Source organism: Engystomops pustulosus, chromosome 1, assembly GCF_040894005.1.
Source record: "Engystomops pustulosus chromosome 1, aEngPut4.maternal, whole genome shotgun sequence".
Lineage (NCBI taxonomy): Eukaryota > Metazoa > Chordata > Amphibia > Anura > Leptodactylidae > Engystomops > Engystomops pustulosus.
In genome coordinates this window covers 48,913,621-48,928,596 of record NC_092411.1, presented here as the reverse complement: position 1 = coordinate 48,928,596, position 14,976 = coordinate 48,913,621, and positions in this window count along the sequence as shown.

The following is a 14,976-nucleotide window of genomic DNA, read 5'->3' as shown; positions in this document are numbered from 1 at the left end:
AATTAACAATCTGGCAATTGGTTTCCATGATCGATGATGATTTGTTCCATCTGTAAGCAAATGTCTTTATTAATATTTTGAACATACAATATGAAAAATTAGAAATAAAATCATTATACTTGACAAAATATATCAGCCGCTGATACATTTAGCTATTCCTTCTTATTCCTCAGATTCCAGCTCCTTGTTATTTTTTTTTACTTCTCTCCTGCTATTCTACACAGTGTAAAAGAACAGCATGGTTATTTTCTCCGGAGACCCTGCAACCACAAGATGCCATATGTATTTAATGTTTTATGTATGAAACCCAGCATGGGGCGCAGCTGACTCAAAGGCAGAAGCTGGAGAGTTTAGACACAGGCGTATTCTTCAATGATAATTAGAGGAATTTGCAGTTCCTCCTAGATTTTTAGATTCTTTTATAGCTACTTCCTTATGATTGTTCTTTGAGAAATTATGGCATTTTAGGTTCTTGAATAGCCAACGCTTTACAATGTGTGGCAGGGTGGCTGCCACTAGAGAAGCTTTTGGGCATAAAATGTGCATTTTGCCTTATGAAAAGCTGAGTAGAAGACAGACCTGGAAAAGTTGGGTCTGTCTAATTAAGTTGATTAGTTTTCAGCTGGAGGGGCTGCACTAATACATGGGGCAGACTTCACACTGGGCTCCACCCGGGGGAAGAGACAGGCTACGGCAAAGGCCTGTGGAGCGGTGGCAGTGAACTGTTACTGTGTTTTTGGGGTGGCTGGCAGTAGGCCAGCACCTGGTGAGGTAGGGAACCTCGATGTGTAGTTAGTGCCGGAGAGGCTTAGGTATTATTTTATGTTTTGAGTTTGTGTACTGCCAAATAAAGCTGGCTGAGGCCAGTTTTAACCTTACTCACATTGTGTGAATTCCCTGTGTGTGCTGGTCGTCTGCTTAGGAGACGACGATCCCCGGAGCTAATCTCCTACATATGGTGGCGGTATGCTGTGGCATGGAAATCAGCACACACAGCGAGATTTAAAGGGCCAGTAGCCCTCATGTGAGAGACTGTTGTTCCTGCTGCTGGAGGCACTGTGGTCACTGGAAGATTTGTCTTGGTGTGAGAGATATACAGAGACTGCTTGTTTGCTGTGGGAGTAATCACCATGGGTCCGATGGATGAGTTCCAGAGACGCTGGCGGCAGATGATGTGGGAGGACCTTGGAATGCCAGAAGCCATTCGGGTTATGGAGACCCCAACTGCCAAGGCGAGCGGATCCCAGCCGATGGTTCAAGATGTCTGTGATCGGTCTGCAGTTCCTGAGGAGAGGTTGCTATGTGCCGTTGCCGGGGGCAACCGACGGGAGCAGCTTTGCAGATGTCTACAGATGAACCGGTGTGTGTCGGAATGTCCTGCGGCCAAGTGGCCACGTGTTGCAGCGTGTATGCAGCAGCGCAGAGATGTGGTTGCTAGGGGCAACCAACGGCGACAGCATGCGGCTGTGCCATGTGAGGTCAGTGCACCTCATTGTCCTCTGGTCAGGAGACCAGAGAAGTTGCCAGTCAAGACCTGTGAGATGATAGTGGGTGGAATCCCGCTGACGGTGGAACTGGACTGTTCTCTGGATGTCTCCAGAGTTAAACCGGACATCTTATTGTTCCTGAAGTACCAGCCAGGGAAGGGTAAGACTGTCTGGATTGACTTTGAAAGTGATATTGCGATTGTGACACATAAGCTGGAGATTTGTGCAGATCTGGAGGTGGAGTTCATCCTGGGGAAAAACCTCCCTTTTTTCTGGGACTTGTGGGAAAGTATTCCAAGTGGTGGGAATAGCTGCTTTTCCTGGGAGACCCCTCTGACATCGGGTACAGTCCCAATCTCCCCAAAGGACGATCTGGAGAAGTCTCAGCAACCTGAGGTGATGGTGGGTGGAGTCTCAACAGGTTGCAGTCTGAACTGTGACCAAGGGGTCTTGATCCCACAGAAGGAGACTCTGCCACTGAGACTGATAAAGTCTGATGGACTATGTGATGATGATAATATTTGTGATGCCTTCATTTCTGAAGTTAAACCAGAAAAGTGTAATGTTGTGCATAATCTGCCTCTAACCTGTGATTATAGTGTTAATTGTGATTATATGACACTACCTGTAACATGTGACAATTCTGCAATGCCGATAACATCTGATAGCGTTACAATGTCTGTTCAGAATTATGCAGAGTGTGAACTAGGTGCAGCCCTAGATACTGAGAGTGTTAGCTCAGAGGTGCCCCTAGAGGTTGTGAGTTGTAATGACACAGGTAGCGAGCCTGAGATGTGTAATGTAGCTAATGGCAGTTCAGATAGGGATACCGCCATAGCAAGGGCAGGTGAAGATAATGAGATCCTGATTGTTAGTGGTTTCCCTTCAGCCCAGAGTTACACAAACAGTGAGTGTGAACAGAGCCCTAGAGAAGCAGCTACTCGCTCAGAACCTGCAGGAGGTGAGGATAGCCTGTGTCAGTCACCTGTGGAGGAGTCTCACATCAGTGTTCAGGAAATGTTAGGGGGAAACCAGACATCTGATACACCTGAGGCTTCTGAGGAGATTGATGTACTGAGTTCGTGTGTGAACAAGGCCAGAAGAAGCATCAATAAACTGAAGCGTCATGTGAATACTGGTTTGCGGAATAACTGGTATAAATGCTACAATTGTCACGTGTCTTATAGAAGAAAAGATTACCTAAAGAGACATATATTACAGAAACATGAGTTGAAGATTGATATCTCGTACTGTCCTTTCTGTGATACAGTGTTTGCAAAGAAAAGTGAATGGGAGGTTCACATGTGTACGTGTTCGGGGAACAAAAGAAAGTGCCAAAATGGTGATGCCGACCTCCAGGTGTGTTCTGTCGTGATGTGGCACCAGAAGTGTCCTAGGAAGGAGACCAGGCGTAAACCAGACCCCTGTACACCTGCTGATGAACCGCAGAATACGCATGATGGCGTGCTGACTGAAATTGTGTGTGAACAGCGTGGAAGCGCCACTCTTAATCATACACCTACGGATGAGGGGACCCCAGATCCCCAGAAGGTGGTGGAACATGTGATGCACCAGCCCTTTGGTAGTTCTGCCTGCAGTGTGGTGAGTGCAGTCTACACCTCTGTGAGGGAAGGTCGCCCATGCATCCGCAGTGATCGTGATGTTGCTGAGAAGGAGGAGAAGCCCTTGACTGACGTTACAGTGACTGGATCAAGGCCTCTCATAGGCATTCTGGAGCCACCGGTTGCCACAAGTAATGACTTTGCTTGCAAAGGTTTGGGGAAACAGGAGTCCAACCTGGCTTTTCTTCAGCAGCCAACTGGAAAAGCCGTATTGAAGACAAATACAGTGACTGGTGCCCGAGACACTGTTACAGGTGCGACGTCCGATATATTGGGCTGGGAAGCTGGTGCAGTACAAGGCGGTGTGGGTGTGACTAAGTCTGTAGTCTCAACCGTGATGGCCACCCAAGTGGGATCGCTTATAACCAGTAGTCTGAATACAGTCTTGGGAAAATCCAAAGAATGGGTTAATGGTTACCCCCCGAAGACAGGTGAAGAGCTGTCTCAGCCTGCTGAACCTGTGGAGAAGGTTGAAGTGGCGCCAAGTCTACAACAAAGGGACCAGCCGAGTTGCTGTGTACGTGTGGAAGCTCTGTCGTCTCGTCTCTGTCATAGTGCATGCCAGCATTCTCTGGGCAAGTGGAGGAATACCCAGATGGGCCCTACAGAGACTGCAGCACAGCTGCACCCAACGGTAGATCTGCCTGATCATCTGAAGAGTGAAAGTGAAGATGGTCTGGATGGTGAGAAGTACCTTGAAGATATACCGGGTGATGACTGCAGTGGATGTGAGGAGACGGTGTCTGATATAATGTCAACAGAGCCCTCGAAATTCCTACACAGGAAAGACTCGGTGAAGACTGAGGTGTTGGCCAGCAAGGCGTATGAAGGACTGACCGAGGAAGAGGTCAGCCAGGAACCTAGTGCAAGCCATGAAGAGCTTAAGGCTGCCATTGTGGAAAGTCCATGCCAGGACTTGGGTCCGAAGTCCGAAGTGTTAGCTGGAGGTGATGAGGATGATGCTGATGTTGAGATGAGTTTCACCTACACCGAGAGCGGAGGTTGTGACCTCAGAGGTAGCAAGCGCACAGCTTTGCAGACATGTGACCAGAAGCTTACCAATGTGAATCGTGCCCTGGTTCTGAACGGTAATTCCCCCTTCAATGACAAAGAAGGTGCCGAAGCTGAAGACTGGAAAACGGGCAAACCCGTGCGTGTCGTGTGCAATGCTAAGGGGAAAAAGCACAGTGCATATGCCTCAGTGGATGGTAACCGGTGTGACGGCATCCACAAGGTGATGAAGAGATGGGGCCTAACCATGCCAAGCCCTGAGGGGTATGTGGAGTCTCCAGTAAAATGCAAGAGAAAGAGGAGAAGAAAATCTATCATTGTTAATAGAGACATGATTGAAGATGATCAGTTGTGTGAAGGAAGAGATGCTGGGACTAATTTTGAGCTGTCTGTGTCTCCTGCAGTTAAGGAAAAAAGCTGTCATTTTCCAGGTATGGAAGATGTAGTAGATAGTAGGGTCTCTACAGTGCTTCTAGGAACCGTAGGGATTAGACCCCAATATAGGAGCTTTGACCCCGGAGGGAGAATTAAGTTTATTGATCAGGCCTACGGCCTTGATCACAGGGGGAGGATATGTGGCAGGGTGGCTGCCACTAGAGAAGCTTTTGGGCATAAAATGTGCATTTTGCCTTATGAAAAGCTGAGTAGAAGACAGACCTGGAAAAGTTGGGTCTGTCTAATTAAGTTGATTAGTTTTCAGCTGGAGGGGCTGCACTAATACATGGGGCAGACTTCACACTGGGCTCCACCCGGGGGAAGAGACAGGCTACGGCAAAGGCCTGTGGAGCGGTGGCAGTGAACTGTTACTGTGTTTTTGGGGTGGCTGGCAGTAGGCCAGCACCTGGTGAGGTAGGGAACCTCGATGTGTAGTTAGTGCCGGAGAGGCTTAGGTATTATTTTATGTTTTGAGTTTGTGTACTGCCAAATAAAGCTGGCTGAGGCCAGTTTTAACCTTACTCACATTGTGTGAATTCCCTGTGTGTGCTGGTCGTCTGCTTAGGAGACGACGATCCCCGGAGCTAATCTCCTACAAATGGTATCTATTTATCTCTGTCTATCTACAATATAGAAAACTTGAAAATTGAAATATTTTTCTTTTAACTCCTTGAATAACATGCACTTTTCTGATTTTGCGTTTCTGTTCTTTTATTTCCCACCTTCCAAAAGCCAGGACTTGCTTTTTATTTTGCAGAGCTCTATAAGGGCTTCTTATCTGTGAGCAAAATTGTACTTGCTAAAGGCACAATTGATGTTCTGTGTTATGTACTGGAGAGATGACAAAAACAATGTAGTGCTATTATTTTATGGGCTTTGTTTGCATAGATTTCAGTGTGCGCTCCATATGACAAACCAACTTTGTGATTTGGTTCAGTATGATTGTGGATATAAAGTTTTTATTATATTTTACTACCTTTACAAAATGTGAATCTTTTTGTCATGTTATGCTGTCTATGGAACCATGTAAGGTTTTTTTTTTAATAGGTTGGCATTTTAAAATATGGGAAACTTAATGTAGCCCCACCTCCAGCAGGGTGTAATATGGATTTTTACTTGACACTGGTCACTGGTCAGACCACACATGGAATATACCAGTGTATAAAAAAGGATATAGTAGAGCTGGAACGGGTGCAGAGGAGAGCAACAAAGATTATTAGGGGAATGGGGGGACTAGACTACGAGGACCGATTACAAAATTTGGGATCATTCAGTTTAGAAAAAAGACGGCTATGCGGAGACCTCATTACAATGTACAAATACCTGAATGGACAGTACAAGGATCTCTCCAAAGATCTTTTTATACCTCGGCCTGTGACCAGGACAAGGGGGCATCCTATGCGCCTAGAGGAGAGCTGATTTTACCATCGCCATAGACAAACGTTCTTTTCTGTAAGAGCAGTGAGACTGTGGATCTCTCTGCCATAGGAGGTTGTTATGGTGGACTCTTTGTACATGTTCAAAAAAGATGACTTTCTGGAGAGCAAAAATATCATGAGTTATGGGAAAAATACATTCCTTTAATTCGACTTCATGGATTTTTCCCATTCTTATGATACTATGACAGCCATGGAAGCCTGGGAGAAGCTTTTGAGAAGGTTTACACCTGCAGCTGTTTTTAAATGTGAAAAGTCGCCGGCAGCAGCGAGTGCGCCGACGCGGGGACAGTAATGCCTCACACCGGCCCACTCCCGTCCGCCCACCACCCCTTCATGTCCCACTAGCATGGATGGTGCAGATTTGGCCAAATAATCACAAGTTCTAGCAATACACTAGCATTTTCAATTATTTCAGGGTCTCTGCACCACTGACTTGATGCAGAGGTCCTGATGTCCTTATGTAGAGGGCTTAGCTCATGAGCCACTTCCATACAGGGCTAACAATAAGCAAAGGGTAACTCCTTCCTGTCTCATCTCGTTACTGCTTTTAATATTTCTGTTGTGGGTCAAGTTGGACTTTCTAATGGGAACATTAAATATTCCACTGCACTAAGAAAACAGAGTGATTAAAATTGTTTATATTTTAATCGCACCACTTTCTGACAGGTTTTGTGAGCAGGGAGGTGATCCAGGTCACACCCCCAGAGCACTTCTTTTTTTTCTGATTCAGAAATACATTAAAATAAAACCAAATTCATAAGGATTTCAGGTGTTAACAAACATGATTATAAGTTAAACTGAATTATAGTTGTTTTAAATAGGAATATAGATGGTTAACCTACAAAAGGAATTTTTTTACTTTATTTAAATGAAGCATTAGTGCTTCAGGGGGCATTACCAAAGACCCTTAGGCTGTGGATCTGTAGCTCTTACACTGCCCTCTCCCTGAAGCCCATGTGACAGCCTCTCCTCCGTTCTGCTCCCTCCTGCTCTGCGCTGGAAATGTTGCAGCACTGGTTTGTATGATACTCAATGCTGCTGCAACATTTCAGCAGACAGTGGGAAGCATTGAGGGAGCAGGGTGGAGATCCTGGTGACACCCCCAGAGCACTTGTGCTTCATTTAAATAAAGTTAAAAGTTAATTTTATAAGTTAACCGTCTCATTAAATACCTAATAAACATATCACCATCATCATGTTGCTAGTAAAAGTTAAAAACCCACTAAATATTTCATGTTTTTAAAACTTTCCTATGTTTAAACCATAGGCGGTTTGATTGCTCCTACACCATATTGTACTACTTCTGTAATGCAGTATATTTTGTTAACACTACACTTCTATTTCACCCTGCTGTCAAAGAAAGCGATCATATGTGTTCTATGATCACCAATATTGGACCCCAATTGTCCATAAGATGCCAATCCTTTTGTTATTGATAAAGGTCACTAAAGGTTAATTCTCAAATAACTTTTTGGATCGTATTAATGATATGTCCTGATATCTCTTGATTAGCATAAAGTTTATAATGTTAGAGGATGAGTCCTAAGAAGCCTGAACTCAAAACTTAAATCAGCTTTTTATATTAAGATTGTAATCCCATAGTATGTAGCTTTACCCTCTCATTTACCAATGTTTGCCTTTTCTCCTTACTAAAGTCAGTTTTAAGTATCCCCGTCTATTTGTGGTACTGATAAACCTACAAGCCATGTAAAGTAGTAAAATATATAGTGAAATAAGTGTACTTTGGACCAATCCCCAATGTTAAATCTGGTGATTTACAGAAAAGCTTTGAGATGAATTTTTACAACCATTCCATTATCGTTGTAAAATGCCGACCTTGTACTCTAATATATTCTTATATCCAAGTAGATTCCTCTTTACCTATATTATGTACTACTGCAGCACCTGTACAATATCTTCACTGCACAATATGATGCCAGTCTTTGTCCGTTGTGTGCACTGAATGCAGATTTTCTTTGCTTACTACAAAAATCCATCAATAGTTATCAGTCATGACTTCATTGTAAAGTTAAATGAAGATGTGCCTGACTACTGTTCTGGTATAATTACTGCAAAGTCCCATGATGGAAATTCCACTTCCCTAATTAAAAATAGAGTGGAATTTAATGAAGTTTCTATTAGAAAAAAAACTCTGAGTTTAATTACAAAAGAAGAATTATAGTATAGGCATCATTAAAGCATCACGTTATTAAATCTGAGCAACCGCAATTACTTACACACTGAAAAATGGTCTTTGATACGTCTTTTAAAAATCTTTATAGCATATCATAAAGGGGCACTAAAATGAAAGTTTGTCCTTTCTCGGCGTGCTGTGCAGATGAGTGTCAAAGATTCTATCTTAATGTTTTGTCACGGTAAGATATACTGTAGTAACTCAACCTCTTATGATAACATCTCACTCACAGTGAAGAAGGTGTTGCATGGATTAATCTGCCCATCAGACCTGGTGGGGTCATCACTACCGTTCATTCATCTCTTTCATAATAAACCAGATCTCAACAAAACCATCCGATTCACAAAATGCTAAAACATTTACCACAATTATTGTTTATTTTCTCCACACATTGATTGTTATGTTTCCCTATTCACTCGTCTCATCAAGCATAGCATTACTGTGCCATTTGTTTATAAAAATGTGTCCTATTCAGATGTTGTGTTAAACCATGCCTGACGAAGAATCCCTTGTAAGGAAGAACAGTAGATCCAACAAAAGGCTGATTAACAGTAAAAAATATTTTTCTTTATTGTTTCATGTTAAAAGAGTGATATACCATGGAGTGAACAGCCAAGCGTCAGAGACCGACGCGTTTCAACACAATGTGTCTTTCTCAAGGTCTGAACACAGTGAAAACAAACTCACAAATTAAAAGAAGGAAACTCCTCTTATCCGTCAACTGATACCAAGATCATGTGAACAGAGTACATCCGAATATAAAAAGAAATAAATCAGGTTATATAAAACAACTGGAGGCTGAAGCATCAAATAAATCAGAATAATACATATTGCATTTTGACAGGTAAGTAGGCATAAAACATATCCCTATGTAAGGATTGCACAATATAGAGCAACCTATGAACATACAATAAACTGGCAATACACACAGAAATCAAATAATGAGTACAGGCAGTCCCCGGGTTACGCCAAAGATAGGTTCTGTAGGTTTGTTCTTAAGTTGAATTTGTATGTAAGTCGAAACTGTATATTTTATAATTGTAACTCCAGACAGAATTTTTTTTGTCTCTGTGGATTTTAAAAATGTTGGATTGTCATAAGAACCAGGATTAATAATAAAGCTTAATAGCAGACACCTTTAATAACTGGTATAGCTTGTTAATGTAGCCTGGGACTAAAGTACAGTAACTTACCAATTACCAGAGGTCGTCTGTAAGATGGGGACCGCCTGTATTAGCAAGGTAAAACATTAACAGTACTCTGTTGGAACCAGCCTACAACCCAGTAAACAAAAATACAGGGCTACAAGATGGAGTTCCGATAACAGACAGTACATCAATTACATAAAATGATGTCCTGATGGGAATTTAAACCATTTGGTATTCTAAATATAAATATCCCAAAAAGATATTGTTCAGGAGTTTTCTATGGCGCCTTTATGCCTGACGATATCTGAGTAATGTCAAAAACTGAACCTTTTTCAGTTAGCCAATAAAAGGTATCAACAGCCGAGTATCTCAATTGTTATCGATTTAACACTGGCAACCAACAAACAAAGAATCTATTAGCTATATCCAAGGGTGAATCAGAAACCCACTATCACGATTAATAGGAAGGTCCGAAGGCATCATGAAATTTAGCTTCTCCCAGTGATGTGAAAATACATACAGTATTACAATAAGGTCCACCAGTACGTTCTCTAGCTGACATGGAAAGGAAAAGTTGTTTAGTTATTTGAAAGTTCTGTATTTGTTCGCTATACTCAAGGTGACATAATAGTTTTCTGTTGCCAGAGATAATAACCAAACAATATCAAAACACATCATAAATATTCCATAAAATAAAGTTATAGCAATTTCAGAAATCATGTAGGCACAATGTCATTACCTTGGTAGCCCAACTATAACTGAGAGTATGTATTGTAATCTTTTTCTCTTAAGATGGAAATGAATTTCTAAAAGAACAGCAGCAGTCTGTTCAACCAGCCGTATCCTGAAGGACAGGACAAGAACAGCAAGAAGGATTGGTATTCAGTATGAATGTCTCAAAATTCACCTTAACTGAATGTACAAAGAAGTGTATTGAACACATTCATGTTCAGTTACAGACTTTTTCTATTGGTGTGCTGTTTATTTCAAGGACACCTTGCTGGAAACAATGAATATACTTTGCCCTTTCAAGCACTGTAAGAAGTTCAAGAAGTTTACATATTTTTTAGACTTTAGATTTTTTATACTTTAAATCTAAATCATTTCAAAAGTTGGAAATTTAGATGTGACTACAGAGAGCCCCAACATTCAGGAAGTTGGACTTTGAGGAGTTTGATGTGGTCATCTGCTGAAGCATGTGACATGAAGAGAGAATTATAATAATAATAATAATAATCTTTATTTATATAGCGCCATCAAATTCCATAGCGCTTTACAAATCATAGGGGACATATACAACTATATTACATTACAAAGAACAAATAGGAGTGAGGGCCCTGCTCACAAGAGCTTACAGTCTATGAGGATGAGGGGGTCAAACAAGAGGTTGTATAATGGTCCAGCCATTCTTTATAAGGGAACAATATAAAATAATTTAATAAATAATTTAATAAACAACGATGTTGCTGCTTGAACCAGCCATCAGCCTCCATCTTATTTACAGGGTCCTAGGTGAAAAAGACTGCAGAGAAGCCTGGAGCTTGGTATATATCAGCTGTTTGCCAGATAACAGATGGGAGATAGGATGAATTAGTAAAGGGAGAGTTGACATTTTAAGCAGTTAGCGAGTGTGATAGGCTTGCCTAACGAGATGGGTTTTTTAGAGCACGATTGAAGCTTTGGAGGGTGGGTATTAGTCTCAGAGTCTGGGGAAGGGCATTCCAGAGAATTAGTGCAACTCGGGAGAAGTCCTGGATACGTGCATTGGAGGTTCGAATTACGGTAGAGATTAATCTAATGTCACTGGCAGATCGAAGAGCACGGGAAGGGCGATAGACTGAGATGAGAGAAGAGAGATAGGGAGGTGCAGCATTATTCAGAGCTTTGTGTATTAGGGTTATTATTTTAAAGAATAGATTGAAGAGGAGAGAGTTTAGAGAGTGGAAGACCGATTAGTAGGGAGTTACAGTAGTCTAGTCGAGAGTGAATAAGTGCAACAATTAGCATTTTAGAAGTTTCAAATGTCAGAAATGGACGGATTCTGGAGATGTTTCTGAGATGCATACGGCAAGAGCGAGCAAGAGATTGAATATATGGTAAAAAGGAGAGGTCAGAGTCCAGCACAACCCCAAGACAGCGGGCATGCTGCCTCGGTGCTATAGTGATCCCACAGACCGAGATGGAGAGGTCAGGGTTGGTTTGGTTAGTAGATGGTGGAAAGACAAGAAGTTCAGTCTTAGAAAGATTAAGTTTCAAGAAGAGAGAAGACATGATGTTAGAGACAGCAGAGAGACAGTCACTAGTGTTCTGGAGTAAGGCAGGGGTGATGTTACGTGCAGAAGTATATAGCTGGGTGTCATCAGCATAAAGATGATACTGGAAACCAAATCTGCTGATGGTTTGTCCAATGGGGGCAGTATAGAGAGAGAAGAGAAGAGGACCTAGGACTGATCCCTGAGGAACCCCGACACTGAGAGGATGATGAGAAGAGAAAGATCCAGAAAAGGAGACACTGAAAGTGCGGTCAGAGAGATAGGAAGAAAACCAAGAGAGTGCAGTGTCCTTTAGGCCAATGGAGTGAAGCATCCTAAGGAGGAGCTGGTGGTCCACAGTATCGAACGCTGCCGATAGATCCAGGAGAATGAGGAGAGAATAGTCACCTTTGGATTTTGCAGTGAGGAGATCATTGGAGACTTTAGAAAGAGCAGTTTCAGTGGAATACATAGAGCGGAAACCAGATTGCAGGGGGTCAAGGAGGGAGTTAGCTGAGAGATAGCGGGTTAGTCGAGAATAGACCAAGCGTTCCAGGAGTTTGGAGATGAAAGGGAGGTTAGAAACTGGTCGGTAGTTAGTAGCATTGGATGGGTCCAGTGAAGGTTTCTTTAGTAAAGGGTTAACAATAGCATGCTTAAAAGAAGAGGGGACGACTCAAAGGAAGAGAGTGAACAAGATAAGGTATGGGAGGGAAGGGGATTGGAAGGGTGAGTGGATTGAGCAATTATTTCCTGGCAGATACAATCAATTTTATCCTTAAAGTAGGTGGCCAGATCTTCAGCCCCGAGGTCTGTGACCGGTGGCTGCACCTTTGGTGTTAGTAAGGAGTGAAGGGTATCAAAGCGCCTTTTGGGGTTGTTAGAGAGAGAGGATATGAGATTAGTAAAATAGACCTGTTTAGCAAGGTGAAGGGCAGAGTTATAAGTTTTTAGCATAAATTTGAAGTAAAGAAAGTCTGCAGATGTGCGCGATTTTCTCCACAGACGCTCAGCAATCCTGGAGCACTGTCGAAGGAAACGAGTTTGTTCAGTGTGCCAAGGTTGCCTGCGTGTGTGTTGAAAATTTCAGATAGTGAGTGGTGCCATCTTATCTAGTGCGCTTCTGACAGTGTGATTATAGTGGTCAGTAGCCAGGTTTGGACAGGTGAAAGAGGAGATGGGGGACAGTGCAATCTGTAAGTTTTCTGTGAGTTTATGAGTATCTATTGCACGTGGGTTCCGGTATGAGTGATGGGTGGAAGGATTCTGAGAATGAGAAGGATTATTGAAAGTAAAAGAAAGGAGATTATGGTCTGAAAGTGGAAAGGAGGAATTGGTAAAATCAGATATTGAAGTATGGTCATTGTTTATATGTTTGATAAATATGAAATAAAAATATAAATGATTTATGTTTTTTAAATACTGTTTACATGGTCATGAGTTTCTAAAACAAGGAGAAAAAGGTTTATTCAGGTGTAAATAAGAAATGTGTGTTTGTGTATGCATTTTGCAATTACCCGAAGCAGTTCATCATGAGTTAGCATTTCCTGTCTGACAGGAAGTAGAGTCCCAGTCAGGGGTGGATTAAGTCATTAAGTACATTTGGTTCTAGAATCAAGCTTCTTGGGGAATGGAGGAATAGGCCCCTCTGCCTGCTTTCAATTTGAGGTTTGAGGGCCTGTGGGGGTTCTTTAAAGGTCTTAAAATGGTTCTTGTGTATTAAGAACATGAACAGATGTATAAAGACTAGAGATGAGCGAACATACTCGTCCGAGCTTGATGCTCGTTCGAGCATTAGCGTACTCGAAACTGCTCGTTGCTCGGACGAGTATTTCGCCAGCTCGAGAAAATGGCATCTCCCGCCGTTGTGATTTTTGGTGGCCAGAAACAGAGCCAATCACAAGCCAGGAGACTCTGCACTCCACCCAGCATGACGTGGTACCCTTACACGTCGATAGCAGTGGTTGGCTGACCTGATCAGGTGACCCTGGAATAGACTAGCCCCTGCCCGCGCTGCTCGCATCATTCTCTGTCTGGATGCCGTTAGGGAGAGAGCTGCTGCTGGTCAGGGAAAGCGTTAGGGTGTTCTATTAGAATAGAGTTAGACAGGAGTGATTCTACAAGAACCCAACAGCCCTTGTTAGGGCTACAATAACGTTATATTTTACTTTTTTTTGGTTTGCTTGTGGCTGGGCTTGCTGCCACTAGTAGTGCAGCTAGTACCATATTGTGAGGAATTTGCTGGGAGACTTGCGACCGTTGTGTTTAGCTCTTAGTGACACACATATCCATCTCAAACATCTAAGTGGGACAATTTATTAGGGGTTTGATTTGAATTAGGCACAGTCTGCCCATATATATTTTTTTTTAAGTTTATTTCTTTTTATAACTCAAAGTAATCTGGTAAAGCAGTGTGCTTTCAGTGTAGGCTAGAAAATAGCCATAGGAGAACCCCAATGGCTTATTTAGGCCTACAATAGCGTTATATTTTCCTTTTTTTTGGTTTGCTTATGGCTGGGCTTGCTGCCACTAGTAGTGCAGCTAGTACCATATTGTGAGGAATTTGCTGGGAGACTTGCGACCGTTGTGTTTAGCTCTTAGTGACACACATATCCACCTCAAACACCGAAGTGGGACAATTTATTAGGGCTTTGATTTGAATTAGGCACAGTCTTCTGATTTTTTTTTTTTACGTTTATTTCTTTTTATAACTCAAAGTCATCAGGCACAGCACAAAATCCAGTTGTGTGCTGTCAGTGTAGGTTAGAAACTAGCCATAGCAATAGGATAGCATCGTTTTGTTTATTAAAAAAAAAAAAAGTAAAGTTTACACTTTAATTTTGAAAATGTTTAACCCGAGGGCTAGGGGTAGAGGATGAGGACGTGGACGTGAGCGTCCAACTACTGCAGGGGTCAGAGGCCGTGGTCCTGGGCGGGGTGAGACACCACCTGCTGATGAGGGAGCATGGGAACACTGCAGAGCTACACTCCCTAGGTTCATCATGTCTCAAGTTACTGGGACTCGTGGTAGAGCACTGTTGAGGCCAGAACAGTGCGAAGAGGTGATGTCGTGGATTGCGGACAATGCTTCTAGCCATTTGTCCACCAGTCAGTCTTCCACGCAGTCCACCCATGTCACCGAAATCAGCACTCCTCCAGCTCCTCCACCTCAGCCTCCTTCCCCCCAGTCTGCCCCCTCCCAGCAAAATTTGGCATTTGAACCGGCATACTCTGAGGAACTGTTTTCTGGACCCTTCCCACAGTCACAAACCACTTGTCCGGTTGCTGCTGAGAAATTTTCCAACCCACCCACACGCCCAAGCCCTCAACATCCACATCTCCAAACTGCTTAGCCTGGAGATGCTGCTCTATAGGCTGGTAGAGACCA